General features: G+C 38.7%; 1 protein-coding gene across 11 annotated transcripts in view; it reads right to left on the reverse strand.

Moving 5' to 3' along the window:
* Window positions 1-23238, reverse strand: part of HECW2 (HECT, C2 and WW domain containing E3 ubiquitin protein ligase 2) — a 433118-nt gene that overhangs the window by 195367 nt on the left and 214513 nt on the right. The window contains exon 1 of one of the 11 annotated variants that reach the window (XM_033400327.2): window positions 5822-6020. The exons of the other annotated variants lie outside the window; for them this stretch is intronic. The gene's annotated coding sequence lies outside the window, so the exon portion shown is untranslated. Of the gene's footprint in view, window positions 1-5821; window positions 6021-23238 lie in introns of those variants that run through there. 11 annotated transcript variants of the gene reach the window in all.

Genomic DNA, 23238 nt, shown 5'->3' on the forward strand with positions numbered 1-23238 from the left:
TCGGTAAGGTCTGGCCTTGGGGATGTTTGCACTGAAGGGCGTGTGCCCCGATAAGAAGGGAACACTGGCGAGGGGGGGCGGGAAGAGTGAGGCTCATATACTGATTCACTGTCACTCACACCGCTGTATGAGAGAGGTGTGCTACTGCTGTCTCCTCTACAGGAGGCCTCACCAGGGGTGGTGCAGGCCAATCTGAAGAATGTTATATGTTTCAGTAGATCCAGGCTGGGTGACATAACTTATAGCCAAGTCCTAATCACACCCCTGAGGGGTCTCCTCAACATTCAGACCTCCAGACATGCTAGGCAGAGGCAGGAGGCCCTGCTAAGCAACTTCCTGTATAAAATACCTGATCCTAAACTAGTCAATTAAACGCTCAGTTGACAAGGGGGGAACCACCAACAGACCAGTGAGAGGAAACACTTGGCTTCATTTTAGCAAATAACTCTCAAGAGTTTCAGTCAGAGAGGGTTTACAGAAGAATTCACTTTAAACATAGGTAATGTTTACATATTGAAAATGTCTTACCTCTTGTTCATTAGGATCCCTGTTTCTTTCAGAGTAAAATTCAAAGTCTTTTTGGAGGTTAATAGTGCCCTACAGAATCTGGCAGCCCCCTTCCCCACCCCCCAAAAAATTAGAGCTCTGACCTCATCTTTCCCTACCCTCTCCCCTTCCCCGTTTGCTCCACTCCAGCTGCACTGGACTCCTTGGTAATGAAGGGAGTTAAGAGTATGCCAGGCCAAAATATGCCACTTTGAGCTGAAAGCAATCAGCCCTCTGCTCTCCCCCTTTATGTCTAAAAGCAAGACATAAATTTCCATCCGTAAAGGTGTCTCCCTCTCCCATACCAGGAAGAGTAAGATGACTCTTAATCACTACTCATCAATGGAGAAGGAACCAACTTCAGTCTGCGTAACAAACCTTCCTAAATAACCCTTATCTTCCATTAGTTTCCCCCATATATTTACCTTCCCACAATTTACCACCCACAGAAGCCAACCGCCCTTCCTTTGTCTAGTTACTTCTCCACAATTTATTGTCCTTTGGTAAAGTAGCATATAAGCCCCTGAATTTAACCACTTCTTTGGGTCTTCATTTTATATACAAGAAGGCTTCATGCAAGTAGAAATAAAATTTTTAACATCTATTAAAATGTGTATCCTCTTTTTCCTGTTAATCTGTCTTTTGTCAGTCTGATTTGCAGGGCCAGTAGCCAAACCTAAGAGAATAAAGTTTTTTTCCTCCTTTACAATATCCTCAAAGTTCTGGTCAGGACTCTGCCTCAGGGTCCATCTGTCTGAATCTTTCCCCCAGTATATCCTAATGCATCAATCCTCTCCTTAAATTATTTTTCTTTTTTGCTTGCATATCACTGTCTCAATGAAATCTACCCTGACTGCCCGGTTTAAAACTACCCTGTCTCCAGCATTCCTGGACTATCTTACTCCGCTCAATTTCTTTTCTATAACCCTAACACCATCTAACATACTATATAATCTACTTATACTTCTTGTATATTGTCTTTCTCTCTAGAATGTAAACTCCAAGAGGTCAAGGACTTTTGTCTATTCTGTTCACTGATGTATCTCAAGTAACTAGAATACCTGGCACATAGTAGGTGCTCATATTTGGTTGAACAAAAGAGGTTGTCATGTCTTCTTTTAATTATGATGATATGGCATTAACTGAATACCAGTATTACACTGTTAAAATATACAAAGGAGGAAAATAAAATTCTCACCAAGGAATGCATAAAGCCTTTTTAAAGAGATCTCTGTCCTGTTCAAAATAGAGAAAAGCAAGGACAATATTGCAAATTCCACACTAAGCCTTACTAGACTAACTTAACAAGATCAATTTATTTAAACTCTCAATCTTTATAACAAGAATTTCTAATTAATTCAATCACATTGCTATGCTGAGTTGACATTCAACTTTGTTTATAGCTTATAGTCCATCACACCAAATGCACAAAAAGATGAACTAGCTTACTTAAGATCACATAACCAGTTTCTGGTAAAGGCCTCTGAAACATCTTAAACAAGTTTTTTTCCTGATGAAGACTTTCAGAGCATTTCTAAATTAACATTTACTTTTTCCCCAACTGAATACTGTCCTATATAGAACATAGGAAACTCAAATTCTTTGATAATACCTCAAATGAAAAAATTATTAAAAGTTTACTTATATCAAATAATCTATTTAATTTGGCTACTCTAAAAATTTATAATAAATATCATTGTGAAAACAGAATATGCAACTGGTAATAGTTTTAGCCAATTTCATGTTAGAAATATCAGCAGGAATTCGGTGATCTTTATAAAATCTGAGGCTTAAAAATTTCCAATGTCGGGCTTCCCTGGTGGCACAGTGGTTGAGAGTCCGCCTGCCGATGCAGGGGACATGGGTTCGTGCCCCGGTCCGGGAGATCCCACGTGCCGCGGAGCGGCTGGGCCCGTGAGCCATGGCCGCTGAGCCTGCGCATCCGGAGCCTGTGCTCCGCAACGGGAGAGGCCACAACAGTGAGAGGCCCGCGTACCACCAAAAAAAAAAAAAAAAAAAAAAAAAAATTTCCAATGTCTTCATGAAGCACACATTGCTGTCAGAACATAATTTTCCCCATCACAGTTTGCATGGCTATATTTCCTCCAGCGATTACACTTTAACAATGAGAATGTAAGCCTCAGCTCTTTCAAAGGGTCAAGCATGTTCAGCACATGGTAGCTTGGTAAACACCTTGGCACATGATTCTCTATTAGGTCCTATATGAATATTCTATAACGATGACACTAAAATGCTTCAATCCCCTTCCTGGTACCAAAGCTGACAGATTAGAACAAGACTTCATATTGCTAAAGAAATTTCATGAGAAAGAGTAGGTAAATGATCTTTTTCTAAAGGTCCATCATGTGGGGCAAGGTGATGACAGGCTAACAAGAGTTAGAAGGAAGACTTTAAGGCCTAAAAACAGAAAGAAAACAATTACGGAAGTAATGATGGAAATGAAAATCACTGAAAATTAATTGAACAAATATTTACTGAGCATCCCCTCTCTGCCAGTGAAAGTCCCTCTCCTTGTGGAGATTTTGGTCCAGTGGGAAAAGCGATGAATAATCAGACACAAAATAATGTGTATGTCAGGTAGTGTAGTAGAGACAACGTAATGTCAGGTGGTGGTGACATGGGTTGAAGGAAGACAGCCAGGGAGTGGGAGGGGGAGAGAGAGTGGTGGGAGAGTACTATTTTATGTAGGTTGATGAGGGAAACATTTGAACAGGGCCTTGAATGAAGTGAGACTGCTTTCCACTGGGAGATTTGGGAAAAGGCAACACACGAAAATGCAAGGACCCTGAAACAGGACAAGCCCACTGTGTTCCCAGGGAACAACAAAGTGATGCAGAGTGAAGGATGAGGCCAAGAGTGGGAGAAGATGAGATCAGAGAGACAGGCAGGGCCAGCTTGTAGATGGTGTGTAGTATGGCTTTTGTTTTTAGGTACACATCATTTATTACAGGTGCAATGAAAGTAGTATGCTGCTTGATAATGGTGTTACCAGGCTGTGGCTGCTGTGTGATGCTAAGATCCCAGAACTTCAAGAAACAGCAGGCCTGAGTTTAAATTCCATTTTTCCCATTTACAGAATGTATGACCTTGGGCAAGTCTTAAAACTGCAAAGACCCCATTTCCCCATTCTATAAAATGATAATGGCACTCCTAGCTCAGAAAGGTGTGAGGAGGACATGTGTACAGGATGTGAACCTGGTTCATATTAGGAGCTATGATACATGTGTAAGTGTTTATTTCATCCTTTTTAAAGAGTGCTATGTTTTTAATACTCAAAAGCACAATTCCTCAACTTCTTTCCTTTTAACTTTTTAAATTTATTTCCTTTAAAGACAGTCTTATTCTGATTTTTCATAAATAAATTAAAACAAAAGCATAAAAAAAATATAAAAAAACACAAAAGCATAGTTATTTTTATGTTTTTGGAGACTCTGCTTTCTTAAGCAATGGATGCCAAATGACCAGGCAGCAAAAGTGCAGAGGCCGTATGTACAGAAACTGCACATTATGCCATGTACTACGCCGTGTAGCACAGTCTCCCACACAGAGTGTCTGAATACTGCCCAGTTCTTGGATGGAGGGTCACTCAGAGCTGAAAGTGCTGTCAATGAGCTTTAAGCCTGGCTTAATAAAGAGTCAGGCAGACGTGCCCTCATCTCCCTACACAATAAATCCAAGACTTTGAATACAGTTTCAACTTGGGAATCTCTGTCACAGCACTTTGTATAAAAAGTCATCAGGAATTATAATGTTTTGACTATATATCCTCCTTTCTTTCCTCTATTTTTTTAAATGCCATGCATACACTAAGCTCTCACTCATAGGTAATTCCTTCTAATACTAAGTGAAGTTTAAAAGCAACCTCTAGATCTTCCAGGATGTTACTTTTACATTGCACATGATAACTGAAGATTGAGAAATGTACCATTATAAAATATAATGTTTAGTACCAAATCATCCTTTGGTTCAGGGTAAATTACTCCTTTGATCTTAATGAGCTCATATAATAAGGACTGGAAACTGTAATAGATAACTTTATTTAAAGAAGGAGGTTGCCCTTATTGAAATGAACCAGATACTTGTTGGAGCTAATCCAAACTAGTTATGAAAATATTAATAAGAAATATGTGGGAGCAATCTTTCTGGAACAGTTATTGCTACTGATTCTAAAGAATAATTTTGCCGAGTGGCTACTCCCTTGGGCCCTTCCCCAAAGTGTCTTGATCAGAAGATGGATAACCTTCCCAGAGATTAGACTGCTCACCTGAATCTTTACCAGATCATCAACTTCCTTTTCATTAAACTGAGCATGTATCAATGTTTCTCATTAAGGATGCTCCTGGCATTCTAGCAGATAATTCTTTGTAAGAGTCTGTCCAGTACATTATAGGAATGGTTAAGCATCCCCAACTCCCAGGCACTAAATGCCAATTATATGCTTTATGACAATAAAAAATAACATCCCCACCCCGCCTTGAGAACCATTTTTGGCATATAGCCCTCCCCCCCCCATTTTTTTTGATTCAAAAACACTAATTTGAAAAAATTAAAATAGAACTGAAATTTTGCCCTGCATTCATCCCAGTTTTTAAACAATTAATTGAAGCAGATTTATAAGGTCTATAGAAGACTGGGCCAGTTTGCCACAGTTTCCACAAGAAAATATTTTTTAAAAACATGGTTTTAATCTTGAGTTAAAGTTTTGTTGTAAGATTGTTGTTAAATCATTAGTCTCTAGAATGTGAATCCCTATGAATGAATACTTGTCCACAAAAATGTTACATTATAAATAAATCTGTTTTAACATCTCATTCCCTGAGAGAAGAGTTTTTAAATCCATCAAAAACATTATTATTCCAAAGGCAGATGAGCTGTCATGAAACCTCTTTGGACTCAGTCTAATGCCATTTTCAAAAGCATTCTTGTAGGTAGAACCTGTACTTAACTTCACAGTAAAATAATTCATCTAAAACCAATGGGACTCTGGAAATTCAGTGAGGGGACTGCATTTTATTTGTAAAAGTTTTACAAAAGCTTTAATCCCAGCACTGATCTCCTATGTTGAGATGTCAAATGACTAAATGTGATGAATGCACTACAGAATTTGTTAATAATTGTCCCTAACCAAGCTGGGAGGGGACAGCATTAAGAATTTTTCAAAAAGAAAGGCAGAGACAACTGTGAATCCCAAACAGTTGGACACAGAAATCAGATGAGAGTGGAATTCATTTCACAGAACTTTCTAATACCTTACCTCATAAAATCCCAAAGAGTTTCTCTCTGCCTTTGTCAGGGCAGAATCCATCATTTCAAATCAGATTTAGGAAGCAGCACGAAGAGACATTTCATTCTCCTTAAAACCATGTACCTGGCCTACCCACTTGGCAATGTCATTCATAAGCGTGGCCCGAACTGAAGTTAAAGAGGGTCTGAAATCCTAATGCGGCGGGGAGAGCTCTGCGGGTCCACTTCAGATGCGCCTGCTGTTCTTCCTCTTCCCCAAAGTTCTAGCAGTGAAATACTGAGTGGGACTCGAGCAGGCTGCTACTAGGAGACTCCTGTCCAGCTATAAACAACACTGAGAGCCGCCCCTGCCTTTCATCAAGACTTATCACTGTTCAGGCATCCGAAGTGAAAAAAAATCATGTATCAGTGTCCCCGCGGCTGAGGCAGTTGCGGCCACGCCCCTGTAAAGCACAGGATGCAATCGCCCCATCCTCCCCTCAGCTTCCTTCCTTTGCTTTTCCATGGGAGAATTCCAAAGAAAAAGTTATGTGTGTACACACACACATTCACACACACAGGGGGCTGATGTCAACAAGCTGACTGTTATCACAGAGAGGGGGTTTTTCTGTTTGATTTACTCAGAATAGAGTGGCCACTATCTGGGAAACTCTAATTTACTGTTACCATTAATCAGCTACAGACTTAATTTAAGTTACTGAAATAGTATCCTAGCCAATCCAGAATAGAGTTTGTGGACTTGTGGTTTCAAACTGTAAAAAAGGACTAAAACTTTTTCATATATCATATAGCTTTCATGAAAATTGCCAAATGTGGTTATCAGTACAGAAGTTATTTTCAGACCCTACTTTTAATGCAAAAATAGACACAATCACCGATTTACCTGGTACTCCTGTCTTATTCTAGGAAGCGGTCGTGGTATGAGAATCTCCAGTTCAGATGCATTGTTCTTCAATGGGGAGAGGGGCCTTGTAAGGCTGTTCACCCACCCAGTGCCATCACTGCAATTTTTTTTTTTTTTTTGCGGTACGCGGGCCTCTCACTGTTGTGGCCTCTCCCGTTGCGGAGCACAGGCTCTGGACGTGCAGGCTCAGCGGCCATGGCTCATGGGCCCAGCCACTCCGCGGCATGTGGGATCCTCCCGGACCGGGGAATGAGCCCATGTCCCCTGCATTGGCAGGCGGACGCTCAACCACTGCGCCACCAGGGAAGCCCCATCACTGCAATTTTTAAGTGCTGGTTGAATGCATGAGTACAATCAAAGGCTACAAGACCATCTCTTTCCAGCAAAACTTCCAGGAAAGCAAGAAGAGATGTGCTCAGTTGTCACGTGCTTTTGCTGTGAAGTGGGGCAGACTAGATTTAAGCTCCATGGTACATTTGGTGGCTGCAATTTCCTCTCCACTGTTCCCTTAACCCAGACATAGTTTGCCATGAAACTTCAAAGGTGCACAGAACTTTGGGCTGATTCTGGAATAGATTGAGTGAACACAGCAAGCTTGTCACTCCAGAACCACTCCCGCCCTGTCCAGGCCTCTTCTGGACATGCAAACCCAGCCATGTCTTAGGACAAATCATTGTGGATTTCTAGGTACATCCTAGCAAACAACAATAATAGCAAGCATGTATGGAATGCCTACTATGTACCAGGAACACATAGTAAATGCTTTAGAAATAGTCTCTAATGAATGCCACCGTGCTCTAAAACTGAGGTCAGTAGTGTTATTAGGTCCATTTTACAGATGAGGAAACTGAGACTCACAGAGAGAAAGTGATAACAACCAGGATTAAAGTCAGATCTGAATACACCCAAGCCCAAACCCTGTTATAATACACTGCCTCCCCAAATAACACTGTGAAAATGCCATGACCTCACTAATTAATAGGTGGCCAATGGGCCCACAGCAGCCTCAGTCACCATTAGGAGATTAGAAAAAATAAGCCAGAAAGGATGAATTTATTTCCTATTATTGGCATGAAAGATGGCTAGAGCCTATGAACAACAGACTGCTCAACAATGTCAGCATCTCTGTTTTCAACCCCAGTGTTTAACCCTTACCTCCATTCAACTCCCAGGGCCCTGGACCCACTTGATGCTCCCACCACTCTGGCCCTCCAAGCCACATTTCCTTGCCTTCCAAATATTGTAACAGTTGTCAGATACGCCACTTTAGCTGAACTCTAGATTCTGGTCCATCCACGTGTCACTGACACTCACTTGTGACAAACAGGCTACTTTCCTATGTAAAGGAAATCTGCTTCTCCACAGCACAAGCCTTTGTCATAATAGAACATAGATTTTTCCCAAGATGATCATGAAAGAAACTTATAGAGTGGAGCAAGGGAGGTTAGATGAGCATTAGAGCTTAGCCTTAAGGCCATCACATACACGTACCCTTTCATGGGGATGCTGTTTCTTAAATACAAGTAGTTCAGCCAGTACCTCTTCACTCACAATAAACTACTGTATTGAGACAGTACAGCCAGAGCATGATAGTGTCAGGCCTTGAAATTTATATATGCCGTTCCTTCCTCCAAACCACACCCTTGAAGAAAACACCAAAAAAAAAAAAAAAAAAATCCATAGCAACAAATAAAATGGTGAAGCACATTAATACCAATTTTGCATCCATATAACACCTTAGCATTTTCACCTACTGTGCTATCATATAGGTGCTAGGCACTGGGAGACATATGCGAACAAGACAAACACAGCCCCTCCTTCTTCTTGCAGAGCTTCTATTTTAGAGAGAGAAACACTAAATAACAAATATAAAGTGAATTCTTTAGTTACTATAATGATACATGCTACAAAGGAAAAAGAGAAGGTGGTAAGGCAATGGATGAGCTGGGGACATGACCCAGGCCAGAGAATAAGAGAAAGCTCCCTCAAGGAATCAGTGTGTGGACTAAGTGGACCACTAGGATTTGGGGAGGGGAGGAGGCAAGAGGAGAGAGAGTTCATTCCAGACAGAAGAGCTGTGCAGAGGCCCTGTGGTAGGAAGCAGCATGGCCCTTTCAGAGACTGAAGGAAGACCAGTGTGACTAGAGCACAGAGGATGAGGGAAGGATGAGGCCATGGAAGGAGAACAGACTAGAAAATTTAAGCATCAGTGTATAGGGAGAGAAAAGGAAGCTTAAGAGTAAGGGAAAGGAGGGCTTCCCTGGTGGCGCAGCGGTTGAGAGTCCGCCTGCCGATGCAGGGGACACGGGTTCGTGCCCCGGTCCGGGAGGGTCCCACATGCCACGGAATGGCTGGGCCCCTGAGCCATGGCCGCTGAGCCTGCGCGTCCAGAGCCTGTGCTCCGCAACGGGAGAGGCCACAACAGTGAGAGGCCCGCGTACCACAAAAAATAAAAATAAAAAAAATAAGGGAAAGGAAACGTCCCTTTCCCCATCTCCTTAAGCTCTCCTTCTGAAAGCCCAACTGATTATCACATTCTCAACATTCTGATCTATTGATCAACAAGGATACTTGTGGGTAGAACTGTGATTTGTGGCTGCTGAATGAATTAATCATATAAATTAAAGACATCACTTAACTGAAATAGCTTATTCCCCAAAGCTCACAGAATATTTATTAAGAATAGGGTAGAGAAGAGCAAAACACAATTCTTAGATTACAATACAGATGGACAATGGAAAACTCCAACAGTGTTTCCTCCAGCTATCTTTATGCGGGCACCAAAAACACGAAGCAGAGTCAAGGTTAGCACATCAGGAAGCAACAACCCTCTTCCTGAAAAGCCCATTATGAATTTCCTTTGTGTTTATGCATTTTGCATGCCTGTGAGTCTGACATCACTCATATGCATTACTGAAGTCTTGCAGCAAGGGTCTGCCTAGCTGCTGCAATTTGTATTGCCTGCTTTTTCTTCTGAAATTGTGTTCGTAAAGCAGCCAGATGAATACTCATTTCATCACCGCTCTGTTTTCGGATTCCCAACATCTTCCAATGGAAATACACATTGGTTCGTGTATAAATCAGAAAGATTTTGAAAATAAATTTTAAAATGAGACAGCTTCTAAAAGATCAAGGGGAGGATGCTCAAAACTAAACTCAAGTAGATACATGTACATGAAACATGTTTGTTTGTTTTAAATTTATCTTAGAAAGTGGTATGCGATCAAATTCAATAAAAATAATAATGGCTATCGCCTGTTATCTATTAAGAAACTTCTATGTGCCAGGCACACATTCCCTCATTTAATCCTCATAATAACTTTCTGGAATCGTCACTACAATCCCCATTTCACAGATTAAGAAAAATGGGGGATAGATGGATTGAATTACTTGCTAACACAAGATTACATAGCAGGAAACCAGCTGAATTTCAAATCTAGAGTTTGCATGACATCAGAGATTACCCACACATTTCCCACTGCTATACAAATTCCCCAGGTTACTGACTACCACTCACCAATGCCAAGAGCTGTGCTCGGTATTTCAGAATCATTAACTGAACTGATAGAGTTCTCCCAGCAATTCTAAGAGGTCTTGTTATCCTTATGAGGAAACAGTTTGGAAAGGTCTAGTAACTTGATCAAGGGCACACAATGGCAAGGTTGAAAGGTCCAGAGGAAAATTTTCCAGTAGCCTGCGTAATTTCACATCAGCAACATTCTTGTGGTACTCTGAGTTCAGTAAATACAAGTATGGACCTGTTACTTTCTTAGGGTTTTGCAGTTTTACCTGGGAAGTTATCATTATGCTTGGGAAGAGAGTGAAGTCCCCAAAGAACTGATTTTCTTTTCTTAAGTGAATAAGGAAATCCCTTTATCACTGTCCATTCAAGACAAAATATCAGGATTATGATCTACTGCTTTCCTAAAGAAGAATAAATGACCTTCACTCTTCTATTTCTAAAAGACAAATACACACACGGGATATAATGTGCCAAAAACTCTGAAAGGAATACACAAATAAGAATAAATGTGGTAGTTTGTTTTTTTTTAGTAATTTCCACTACTGAACTAAAGATCCAGCTATAGCAGAGGCTCCTTTATTTGACTGACGTGTACCTTGAATAATATATCTAAGGATATATTATTTTTCCTTATGGGTGAATTTGGTATTAACACCTAAGAATATAATATTTTTCCTTAACAATAAATTTTGTATTAACCCCAGATTAATGTAAAGACAAGTGTTTTTAAATGAAATATTAACGTGGTTTATATACAATCCCACATGTCTCATTCAATTCATAACAACTGTTTAATTACATGGTTAATGGATTCTGTAGCTATGCTACTTTTTTTTTTTTGCGGTACGCGGGCCTCTCACTGTTTTGGCCTCTCCCGTTGCGGAGCACAGGCTCCAGACGCGCAGGCTCAGCGGCCATGGCTCACGGGCCCAGCCGCTCCGCGGCATGTGGGATCTTCCCAGACTGGGGCACGAACCCGTGTCCCCTGCATCGGCAGGCGGACTCTCAACCACTGCGCCACCAGGGAAGCCCCTATGCTACTTTTTATTCCAAATAAAATTATATTATATAAAGCAAGGTGAATTTAAGAATAGATTTTAGGTATGTGAAACTTTGAAAATAAAATGAGAAGGCTGTAAAATCATTACAATAAAGAAGGATGTACAATTATTTTATTTGTGTATGTGTGTTCTTTGCTTCTGTCTGTAAAATGAAAACATACCTTTTTCCAATAAGGCTTTGTATATGTCTGAGATAGCCATGAACCCAATAATATCCTGGAGATTCTCTGCTGAAAGGACATATATAGAGACTCCAAAATATTCACATTAGTGGACATTTCAGAATTGGCATTTATAATATACCACCATAGTGTATGATACAGAATCGAATAACCACACAGATTCCCACACCCTTAAAGAGTAGAGCTCAAATTCTATTGTGTATTAGAATCAACTGGTGAGACTCATGTTTAAAATTCAGACTAAATTTCATAGAGCAAACCAGAGAAATTCTGATTCAGTAGGTATAAGATGGGTCTTAGTAGTCTTCATTTTTAAACAATTACCCGAGCTAATTCTGATATAGTTGGTCCTTAAACCACACTTTAAGAGACACTGACCTGGAGTCAAAATCCAACAGACCATATATTAAGGTATGTGTGTATATGCATGTCATATTTGATTTTGTAAATTCGTTTTAGTAGAAAACTCAAAAAGAGACATGCATCTTTGTACCTGTGCAGTGTTACCTACCCTAACAATTCTCATGTTGATTATTTCCACTCCATCTTAAGAAAAGAGGAAAACTATGTAAGAAGAAGACAAGAAAGTACAGGAAAAATGAAGAGACAGGAAGGGACACTAACATGAGAAAAAAAGTTTTTGTCTGTATTTAAATCTAGAACAGTGCTCCTCAAAATATGGGCCATGGGCCGGCACTGGGCCATAAGCTGGCTGTTAATCACCTGAGAAAAGTACAGAAATTGAGCCCTTTAGAAACTTTTACAGAAATTTGTTAGAGTAATTTTAAGTCTGTTCAATCTAATAATAAAAATGTGGGCTTATATTCTGTGGATCTTGTTTTTTATTCAATTTCATTCTTCTAATAGTTTATTTTTATTCTGACTAATGAAAGATCAGTGTCTGTGATGGATCTGAACGACCATAGGTAATCTGAGAAACTCTGGCATACTCTAGATGGAAGAATGAGCCATGCTTGGTCAGACCAGGGAGCCTCTTAGCCCAGGGTCTGATATAAAAGTGGTTTTCTGAAATATCATTTCCAAAGGTTAGGGGCCAGAAATGATCTATTGAATGACTGTCTGAACTAACGTCTTCATCTTCTCATAATAACTCACTCTGAATCTGTCAGCAATACACCAATCTATGTGTTACGTGAATTGACCAACCATTTTTTTAAGCTTGTACCACCTCTTAGAATAATATTTTAGTAAAATTTCCTAAAAGTTTACTTTCAACAGCAAAAAGCAACCCTCGTTTCACTTATTATAAATGTGTATCTTTCAACTTGCAAAGAAATCCTTGAGTTTTAATATTTGAGAATTCAATGATGAACTTTATCACTTGAGGGTATAGATATTATATCTATACAATATCTATACTCTGTCTGTGAATCTTTGTTGACATGAAACTATTGCTTCAGGCTATTCTCAAATAGCAGCCTAGCCATCTTAGCATTGGGCCCTATCAGCTAATGATTTTCATGATTTTTGGCAATGAAAACAGTAATAAGCACAAAGTATCAGTACATTATTTCAGTCATAAGTACACAGACACAGATCTCATTTTGCAGTTCTCCTGCCTCCTAGTAAACCTTGAATAATAATTCTTTCTCTTGTTAGAGACCTGCATTCTAAACAGAATTGAAGTTAAATTGTAGACATATTTCTACAATTCCTGGCTCAGGTCAGTATTTCCCTTCATGCCTCCCTGCAGTTGCTACTTTTGCTCTACCAGTGTTGCCAAAAATAACTTTTTCCTCTTCCAAGTTAAACACGGTGTTTATAAAAGGTGGGGATGGAGAATCTGGGAGCATGAATCTGTACACACAACAAACAAACTCACAATAATAGCAACAGCACTCCTAGCTGCCAAGATTTCTAGCCAGGAAGAATGAAAAATGAGGGGTTTTTTCTACTAAATAATTATGCCTCCTTTTTAAAAGAGAATAAAGCCAAGCTTTAAATATCCAAGTTTGTTCTGTGATGCTTAAAAGTTATGTCACACACTAAGTTTGTTCATTATGTTTTCTTAACATTTTTTAATCCAATTTAAGACATTTTCTCATGTAGTCAGTTTAGTCAGTTCATATGACTAAGAACTCTCTGACAGCTTGAAGGCAGTACAGAATAGCACTGGTTCTGCAGCCAAAATGGACACTTATTAGCTGTGTGACATTGGCCAAATGAGTAACCTTCTACAAACTTTAACTCACTCATTTATAAGATGGGGATAGGGACTTCTCTGGTGGTACAGTGGTTAGGACTCCGTGCTCCCAATGCAGTGGGCCAGGGTTCAATCCCTGGTCAGGGAACTAGATCCCATATGCGAGCCGCAACTAAGAGTTTGCATGCCACAACTAAGGAGCCCACCAACCGCAACTAAGGAGCACATGCATGTGCCGCAACTAAGGAGCCTGACTGCCGTAACTAAGAACTGGTGCAACCAAATAAATACATAAAATAAATATTTTTTTAAGTGTTTAAATAAATAAAATGGGGATAATAACAATGTATAACCAGCATGATTTTGAGAGCACTGTAAAGCTACATAAAGCAAGGAGACAGTGTGCCTGGCACAGAGTATTTACAGACTATCAGTAACTCTCAGATTCTAGTGTTGTCTTTATTCTCAATAGAGAAGATCTAAATCATTGGACTATTTGGAGACGTTTTCAGAATTCTACTTCTGTGGCAAATATGAATACTAAGTAGATTAATGACAGTCCACCAAGAAGGCAACTGGCTAGATGAACTGACCTCAGAAGTCACTTGGATATAGGTTATCTAACATGATTCAACCAGGCTTAAATTCAATACTTTTATTAAAATTCAAGTAACATTGTTGGAGAAAAAGAATTGCCTTTAACTAAAGGAATTATAATTATGTTAATTCTTTTTATTGTATTACATACATTTGCTTCAGCAATCACTTTGGGAAAGGTTAAGTGGAGTAGATAAAACTAAAATCATAAGACATCTTTGTAAAAATAGATGGCATTCATCCAAAATGCCTTTCCTGGAACAAATTGTAACAACTTGATTCACTGCCGCCCTTCCCTACAAAGCTATATTTAAGGATCTGTAAGCATTTCCCTTATAAGCTGCTATCATCAGGATTTGTAATTTTACCTTCTAATCTGTTTTAGAGTTTATGTTTAAACAACTCAATCTTAAAAAAAAGCTATTGTTTTTTAAATTTAAAAACTTCCTTCAGTAAAGAATAATAGTACAAGGTTGGGGTGTGGGGGGGGAATCACCAGGAAAGTAAGGATTATTTTACACATGAAAAAATGGTTTAATAAGCAAAATAATATGCATGTTCAAGAAATACGTGCCACCAAAGATTATATAAATTCAGTGGTCATTGTGTCATGATCTGTAATAATTGGAAACTAGATTAAGTGTCCAAAAAAGATGAATAGGTAAATTATGACACAGCCATATTATAGAATATTATGTAGTCATTACACTATGTTCCCAGATAATTTTGAATGACATGGGAAATGGTCATGATATAATAAGTGGAAAAATGTACTGCAGAGTTATATGTATAATATGAGCTTCATTGACCTTAAACATACATACGATGTTTATAAAAATAAAATTGTAAAAGGAATATGCCAAAATGTTCAGAGTAATTAATGCTTGGCAGGAAGACTTAAGTGTTCCTAATATTCTTCCATATTTTCTACCTTTTCTATAATGAACTTGCATTACTTTAATAATCAGAAAAGAGAGGCTTCAATCTGGCTTAGTGTGACAGAGAAATACAGAAACAGTAATAAATAAAAAAATAAAGTTTCCCTTGCAAACCTATCTATCCTGACACTTGAAAATATTACTTATAGTGTGGATTTAAGTACTCATTCAAAAGGAGTTGTTATTTATCAAGTGGAGTTGGCCAAAAAAGTGACCTTGTAGCTAACCACACATTATCAATAAACCATATGTCTCAAGATACTAAAAAACACAAGTATCATTCATCATAAGGACACCTCCAGGGGACAAAACACAAATTCAAGATACATCTGGTAAAGGAATTGTAAAAAAAAAAAATTGAAGTGAAAGATGGCACACAAAAACTAGTTTAAAATTGTATTCAAAACTCCAAGTACAGAATAGTCATCAACTCAAAGAGATCTGCTCCAAATGGAATTATGACATCAATTTAAATCAAACATAAATACCCAAATAATTCAGATTCCCAGGCTATTTCAGGGTCTCCAACTTCCACTGTAAACACAGGCCCGTGTGCGTGCGCATGCGCACACACGCCCCCCACACAGAAAAATCACAGTACAATCAACCATTGTAAACATTCATGGCCATAAATATCATTTCCAGTTTCTCTTTAAAGAAACCTGAATAAATTCTACCAGAAAAACAAGTTTTACTTTTTTCATCAAGATGACATTTTTTAAAACTTATATATCCATTATGTATCAGCTACTATGCAAAATATTTTCACATAAGCTCTCTTTTTCATCTTGTCCTCTTATACCACTGTTAGAAAATCTGGTCCACGCAGATACAGTCATATCCAATCCCCTCTATCAGTCTATGTTATCTGAGATAAGGACATAGAAGATACTTTATTAATCTTCATATTCCAAAAATTATCCAGTTCTGGGAAACATCCAATACATGTTTTTGATTAAATGAGTAAGAACAGATTCTCTATCCTAGTTTTTATTTCCCTCCGACTTTATTTCAAACATCATAAGTGTGAAGCACTTTATAACTTACTGGTCTCCAAATGTATGCATTTAGGAGCAACCGTTAAAATAAAAATTTGAAGAGCTACTAATACTGGAACAGACACAAAGCCACATCTAAATAATCTCCTTATACTGACAAGTAAATATGACAAGTAAATATGACGAGTCTGACAACAAAACATAAATCCAAATAGTTTTCGTTCTTTAGGGGAAAAATACATAAAAGTTACAAACTCTATAAAAACTACTCTTTGAAGATGCTCAAATTTCATAAGCGGGCCAAGGAAGTTTCAATAACATTACTCTCTATGTCAAATGGAAACCAACTTGGTTGAAGCTACACACTTAGTTTGTGCCAAGGAGAAGTAGCTTGGACATTCGTGATAAAACAATAAATAAATTCTTAGAACCTTGAAGAGAGAGAAAGAGAGTCTCAAATATAACCTAAGAGGAAACTTACATTATGGCCACTTTTAATTCTTTATGTGCTTAAGTTTATATACTTGGAACAATTGCATTCCCTATCTAAGCTGGTAAAAATTATCTTGGTGTAGATTCTTCTAAATGGCATCGGAATAGTTAATTCACAAATGAGGCAAAGCTTCCATTTTGCAAATTGATCATGCAGTAACAATTGTAACATCTGAAAGGGCTTAGAATAAGCTTTTCTCCCCATTTCTTGCCGGTAAATCAAGTCAATAAGACTAAATCAAAAATAGAAAATGTGGACCAACCAAATAAAATACAAAAGAGAAAAAGAGGAAAGAAAATGAAGAAGAAGGATATTTTTTGTTGGCACAAGTCTACTTGGATGCATTCTCACATAGCGTTTTTACAATTCTTTAAAAAACAGTTTCCATTGCTAATTCTGTGTTCAGATGACTTTTCCACTCATTACTCTGAGAGTAGCAAGTCACACATTCCTCCTTTTTTGGGTTGTGGGTCAGTGAGACTGTCATAAGTATAGCAGAGCAGTTAAGAGCCCAAGGTCAGGAGTCAGGTTGTTCCTGAGGAGCAAGGAGAGAATATAGTGAAAGAAACCAGACAAAAGGGACTTCTCTTTTGTGGTGCAGTGGTTAAAAATCTGCCTGCCAATGCAGGGGACACGGGTTCGAGCCCTGGTCCAGGAAGATCCCACATGCCGCGGAGCAACTAAGCGCGTGTGCCACAACTACTGAGCCTGCACTCTACAGCCCACGAGCCACAGCTACTGAGCCTGAGAGCCACAGCTACTGAGCCCACATGACACAACTAGTGAAGCCCAAGCTCCTAGAGCCTGTGCTCCGCAACAAGAGAAGCCACCACAATGAGAAGCACGCACACCACAACAAAGAGTAGCCCCCGCTCGCTGCAACTAGAGAAAGCCTGCGTGCAGCAGTGAAGACCCAATGCAGCCAAAAATTAAAAAAAGAAGGAAAAAAAAAGAAACCAGAAAAAAATGAAATACTCTATATAATTGGTTTGTACAGTATGAAAACAGGCAAAACCAACCTATAGTTTTAGAAGTCAAACCCAAGGGGAATTATAACTGGAAGGGAACATGAGGATGACTTCTGGGGTGCTGAGAAGTTTCTATATCTTGATCTAAGTGGTAGTTATAAGAGTGTGTACATATGTAAAAATTGATTATTCTGTATATTTAGAATTAAGGCACCATAAGGACCTTCCTAAATATGTGCTAATTCCCCCAAAAAACAATATAAAAGGCATGACTAATGTATGGTGTTAGAAGTCAAGACTTTAAGCTGCCTTTAAAAAGGGATGTGATTGGCGGGACTTCCCTGGTGGTCCAGTGGTTAAGACTTCTCCTTCCAGTGCGGGGGGTGCAGGTTCGATCCCTGGTTGGGCAGCCAAGATCCCCCATGCCTCACAGCCAAAAAACCATAACATAAAACAGCAGCAATACTGTAAAAAACTCAATAAAGACTTTAAAAATGGTCCATATAAAAAAAATTTTTTTAAAGGGATGTGATTGGAAAAGGCAGGAGAGGGACTTCCAGAATGATGGAAATACTTGGTTTCTTGATCTGAGTGCTGTTGCCATAAATGCGTTCACTTTGAGACAATTAAGCTGTAAACTTATTACTTTTCTTTTCAGTATGTATGCTATACTCCAATTTTAAAAAAAAGTGGAGAGGAGGTATTGTTCTATATTAAAAGTGCCATAATAAATAAATTGTTTACTGAATTTTAAGTAAACCAACTGATTTTTTTTTTTTTTTTTTTTTTTACGGTACGCGGGCCTCTCACTGTTGTGGCCTCTCCCGTTGCGGAGCACAGGCTCCGGATGCGCAGGCTCAGCGGCCGTGGCTCACGGGCCCAGCCACTCCGCGGCATGTGGGATCTTCCCAGACCGGGGCACGAACCCGTGTCCCCTGCATCGGCAGGCGGGCTCTCAACCACTGCGCCACCAGGGTAGCCCAACCAACTGATTTTTAAGAAACAGTGCAATTTTAATATTGGATAATACTTGTGTATCATAATAAAGACATTGCAGTTGTATAAGAAAATGTCTCTATTTTTTAGAAGTTTATAGGGATGAAGCAGTTCTCATGGGTGGCCACTGAAGTCTATGCTAAGTTAGCTTAGTGGTCAGATAACAATTGGACAGAGATTTGTTTAAATGCCTTTGGCCAGTAAGTCTCCCAGCCTTTGCTAATGGGCTCTACGTGTATGATGGATCGCACCTTCAACACTCTAGCAGCTTAGAGCACTGTAGCTTACACTTCCTGCTTGCACAAAGTCTCAAGATCAGTGAGATGAGAGAAATGAGAGCCTTCTCAGGTCTTTGCTGGGCATAACACAGCCCTACATATGTGTGTGGCCTTCTAGAGTCCCTAGAATATTTCAAAGTTTTTCAAAGTCCTGTATATTATCCTTTCACATTTTTTTGGCCAGCCCTTTGTGTGCCCCAAGCAGTATTGCCACCTCAGGCAGCTATGATGTGAAACAGTTGCCTGTGATTATTTTTGACAAATGTCTTGGAGATAGGCTATTTGCACAGAGCAAGCTCTGAGCCAGGTCAAATGAAGAGAAATCCTGTGATTGGGGCTCTTCCAGGGGCTGCCAGACATGTCAAGTAGTGACAATTCTCTAAGCATGAGGCTTTTGGGGGATCTGGGAACACATTTTGCCTGTGTTCGTGGCTATTAAGTTGTTGATTTTCTAAGCTACCATGGTCACAAGGCTCTTGGTTTTCAAAACTACCGTGGAGCTGGGGAGAGGGAGATAGAAATAAAGTAAGTTAAAATACCATAAAGTGAAAACCTGCTATTCTAATTGAGATTCAACCGTTTCTTGAATAAATGCTCCTCCTGTACTTAAAAGCATTCTGTTGATTTCCAGAATGCTGAAAAAGTTAAGTTTGAAAATTTTCTCCAGTGTTCTCATTGACTTTCAGAGGAGTAGACTTTTGAAGATCCTTACTTTACCATTCAGAACTGCTTCTCACAAGGATCTTTTGAAGGTAACATTAGGGGTTTTCCTATTGGACTTCCAGTTCAACTAGCTGCCATTTTCAATAAGCATTTATGCTTAGAGCATGATACTCAGGAAAGTCAAGAGTCCCTTATAGACACTGTTCTGTGACCACAAACTTCACTGACAACATGGTTATCATGTCACTGATTCTAAAAATCGGTTCAGCAGAAGTCATCCCTCCTAGTGGAAAAACAAGTAAGTATAACATGCCCTTCTGACCATGTGGGCTATTACAGTAGTTTCTATTAAAGTTTTATTTTCATTCATAATGCTTTTGCACCTGTAGTTGTTAACACGTTGTAAACCAGTAAAGAAAAATTAACTAAATGTCCATACAAAATTCTCACTAAAAATGAATCAACAATGGAATTTTCAAGGTGGTCACTAGTTCCTCGTAGTGTAAGGGATTATAAAGGGACAGGTTCCGGTCTATTAATAGGCAGAAAATGTTTCTTATGTCAAAATAAGTAAAAGCAGAGAAGTTCTGGGAAGTCAGGAAGCAGATACTTACCTCCTACCAGGAGGGCAAAAGTTTCCCAGAAACCAGACCCAGCTGGGGTTGGAAGGGTCATTATGCTAAGGCTCTCTGTAAACCATGATTTGGAAACTTACAGTGAAATAAAGAAGTGAGCTTTCCTAAACTGCCAGGAGTGCGCCACCTAAGGCAGGGCATGGCCAACATTAGTTCTTTAACTAGTTTAAACTGAAATAAAATTAAACATAATATTATACAAGACAAAACAATAAAGTTCCTTAAGAGTTAAGATTGAAAAGGGGTAAGTGAATGAACCACAATATTCCCCTTTATGGTGAGGAGCATACCCTAAATAAGCTTTTCTTAACCTCAAATCCTTGGATCCTTAAAGGTAGATTTTTGAAGATGCTAAAATCCATAAAATAGTAAGCAAACTTTCTATGTATGTATACATTTTATTTTTCCTGTAAAGAGAGCCCACAGCATTCATCACACTCTCAAAGGATTAATTATAAGTCCCATAACAGTAAATGCATCACAGATTGTACCCAGCAGCATATTAAAAGGATTGTACACCACGGCCAAATGGGATTTATCTCAGGGATACAAGAGTGGTTTAACACACAAAACTCAATGAATGCAATATACCACATTAATAGAATGAAAAGGGGAAAGACATTTCAACTGATGCAGTAAAAAAAATCTGAAACAGTCTAACCCTTATGGCAAAAATACTTAACAAACTAGGAATAGAAGGGCGTTTGTGAAAAACTCACAGCTAACATCATATGCACTGGTGAAAGACTGAAAGCCTTCTCCTTAAGATTAGGAATAAGACAGGGATGTCTGATTTTGCCACTTCTATTCAACACTGTACTGGAAGTTCTAGCCAGAGCAATTAGGCAAGAAAGAGAAATAAAAGGTATCCAAATTGAAAAAGAAATAAAACTATCTCTATTCACAGATGACATGATCTTATATAGAAAATCCTAAGGAATCCACAAAAAACTATTAGAGTTAATAAATGAATTCAGCAAAGTTTAAAGAATGCAAAAATTAGTTGTATTTCTACACACCAGCAATAAACATGCAAAAAGGAAATTGAGAAAGCTATTCCATTTACAATATCATGCAAAAGAATAAAATACCTAAGAATAAAGTTAACCAAGCAGGAGAAAGACTGGTACACTGAAATCTATACAACATTACTGAAAAAAATTAAAGAAGACCTACAGATTCAATGCAACCACTATCAAAATTCCAATTGCCTTTTCTTAAAGAAATGAAAAGACTGATTTCAAATTCATTTGGAATTGCAAGTGCCCCAAACAGCCAAAACAATCTTGAAAAAGAACAAAGTTGGAGGCCTTATACTTCTTAATTGAAAATGTACTACAAAGGCTACAGTAATCAAAATAGCATGGTACTGGCATAGGGACAGACATACAGACAAATAGAATAGAAATAAACCCATATATTTATGGTCAATTGATTTTCAATAAGGGTGCCAAGACTGTCTAATGGGAAAAGAACAGTCTCTTCAACAAATGGTTCTGAGATAAATGGATTTCCACATGCAAAAAAATGAAGTTGGACTCCTATCTCCCAGAGGTTGCAAGGAACGAAGTTGGACTCCCTTTCTCTTAGAAGAAAACACAGAGGTATGATTTTGTGACCTTGGATTTGGCAAGGGAATCTTCGTAATGGCAACAAAAGCACAAGCAATAAAATTAAAAATAGATAAGTTGAACTTCATCAAAATTAAAAACTTTTGTGCTTCACATGACCATCAAGAAATGAAAAGACAACCTACAGAATAGGAGAAAATATCTGCAAATCATGTATCTGTTAAGACTCTAGTATCCAGAATATATAAAGAACTCTTACAACTCAACTACAAAAAAGATAATCTAATTTTAAAATGGGCAAAGGATTTGAATAGACATTTCTCCAGAGAAGATATACAATTGGCCAAGAAGCATATGAAAAGATGTTCAACATCATTATTCATTAGGAAAATGCAAATCAAAACCACAATGAGGGCTTCCCTGGTGGCGCAGTGGTTGAGAGTCCGCCTGCCGATGCAGGAGACACGGGTTCGTGCCCCGGTCTGGGAAGATCCCACATGCCGCGGAGCGGCTAGGCCCGTGAGCCATGGCCGCTGAGCCTGCGCGTCCAGAGCCTGTATTCCGCAACGGGAGAGGCCACAACAGGGAGAGGCCACAACAGTGAGAGGCCCGCGTACCGCAAAAAAAAAAAACAAAACACAATGAGATACTTCATACCTACTTGGAAGGCTATAATAAGTATTGGCAAGGATATGGAGAAATTGGAACCCTCATACATTACTGAGAATGCAAAATGGTACTCCTGCTGTAGAAAAGTCTGGAGGTTCCTCAAAAAGTTAAAGAAATACCATATGAGCTAGCAATTTCACTTACAGGTGTGTAAGAACTGAAAGTAGGTATTCAAACAAATAATTGTACATGTATGTTCACAGTAGCATTACTCACAGAAGCCAAAAGGTTGAAAGAACCCAAATATCCATCAACAAGTTAGTTAATGAATAATGTGGTATATACATAAAATATAATGGAACATTATTCATTCATGAAAAGAAATGCAGTACTGATAGATGCTACAACATGGAGGAACCACAAAAACATTATCCTAAGTGAATGAAGCCACTTTTAAAAGGCCATATGTTGTATGATTCCATTTATATAAAATATCTAGAATAGGTTAATCCATAGAGACAGAAAGCAAACTGGTGGTTGCTGAGCTGGGAGTAGGGGTATTGGGAAATGACAGCTTAGTGGCTGTGGAGTTTTCTCTTAGGGTGATGAAAATGTTTTGGAGCTTGATATATGTGGTGGTTGCATAAAATTATAAATAACTAAATACCACTGAACTACTATACACTTTGAATGGTTAATCTATGCTATGTGAATTTTCCCTTAATTGAAAAAATGAGTAATTGCATTAATTATATACATATATATAATTTTATACATTATATATGTATTCATCACAGCATTATTTATTTGTAATAGGAGAAAACTGGAGAAAATTTAATCTCCATCA

Source organism: Orcinus orca, chromosome 7 (assembly GCF_937001465.1).
Source record: "Orcinus orca chromosome 7, mOrcOrc1.1, whole genome shotgun sequence".
In the NCBI taxonomy this organism is placed as follows: Eukaryota; Metazoa; Chordata; class Mammalia; order Artiodactyla; family Delphinidae; genus Orcinus; species Orcinus orca.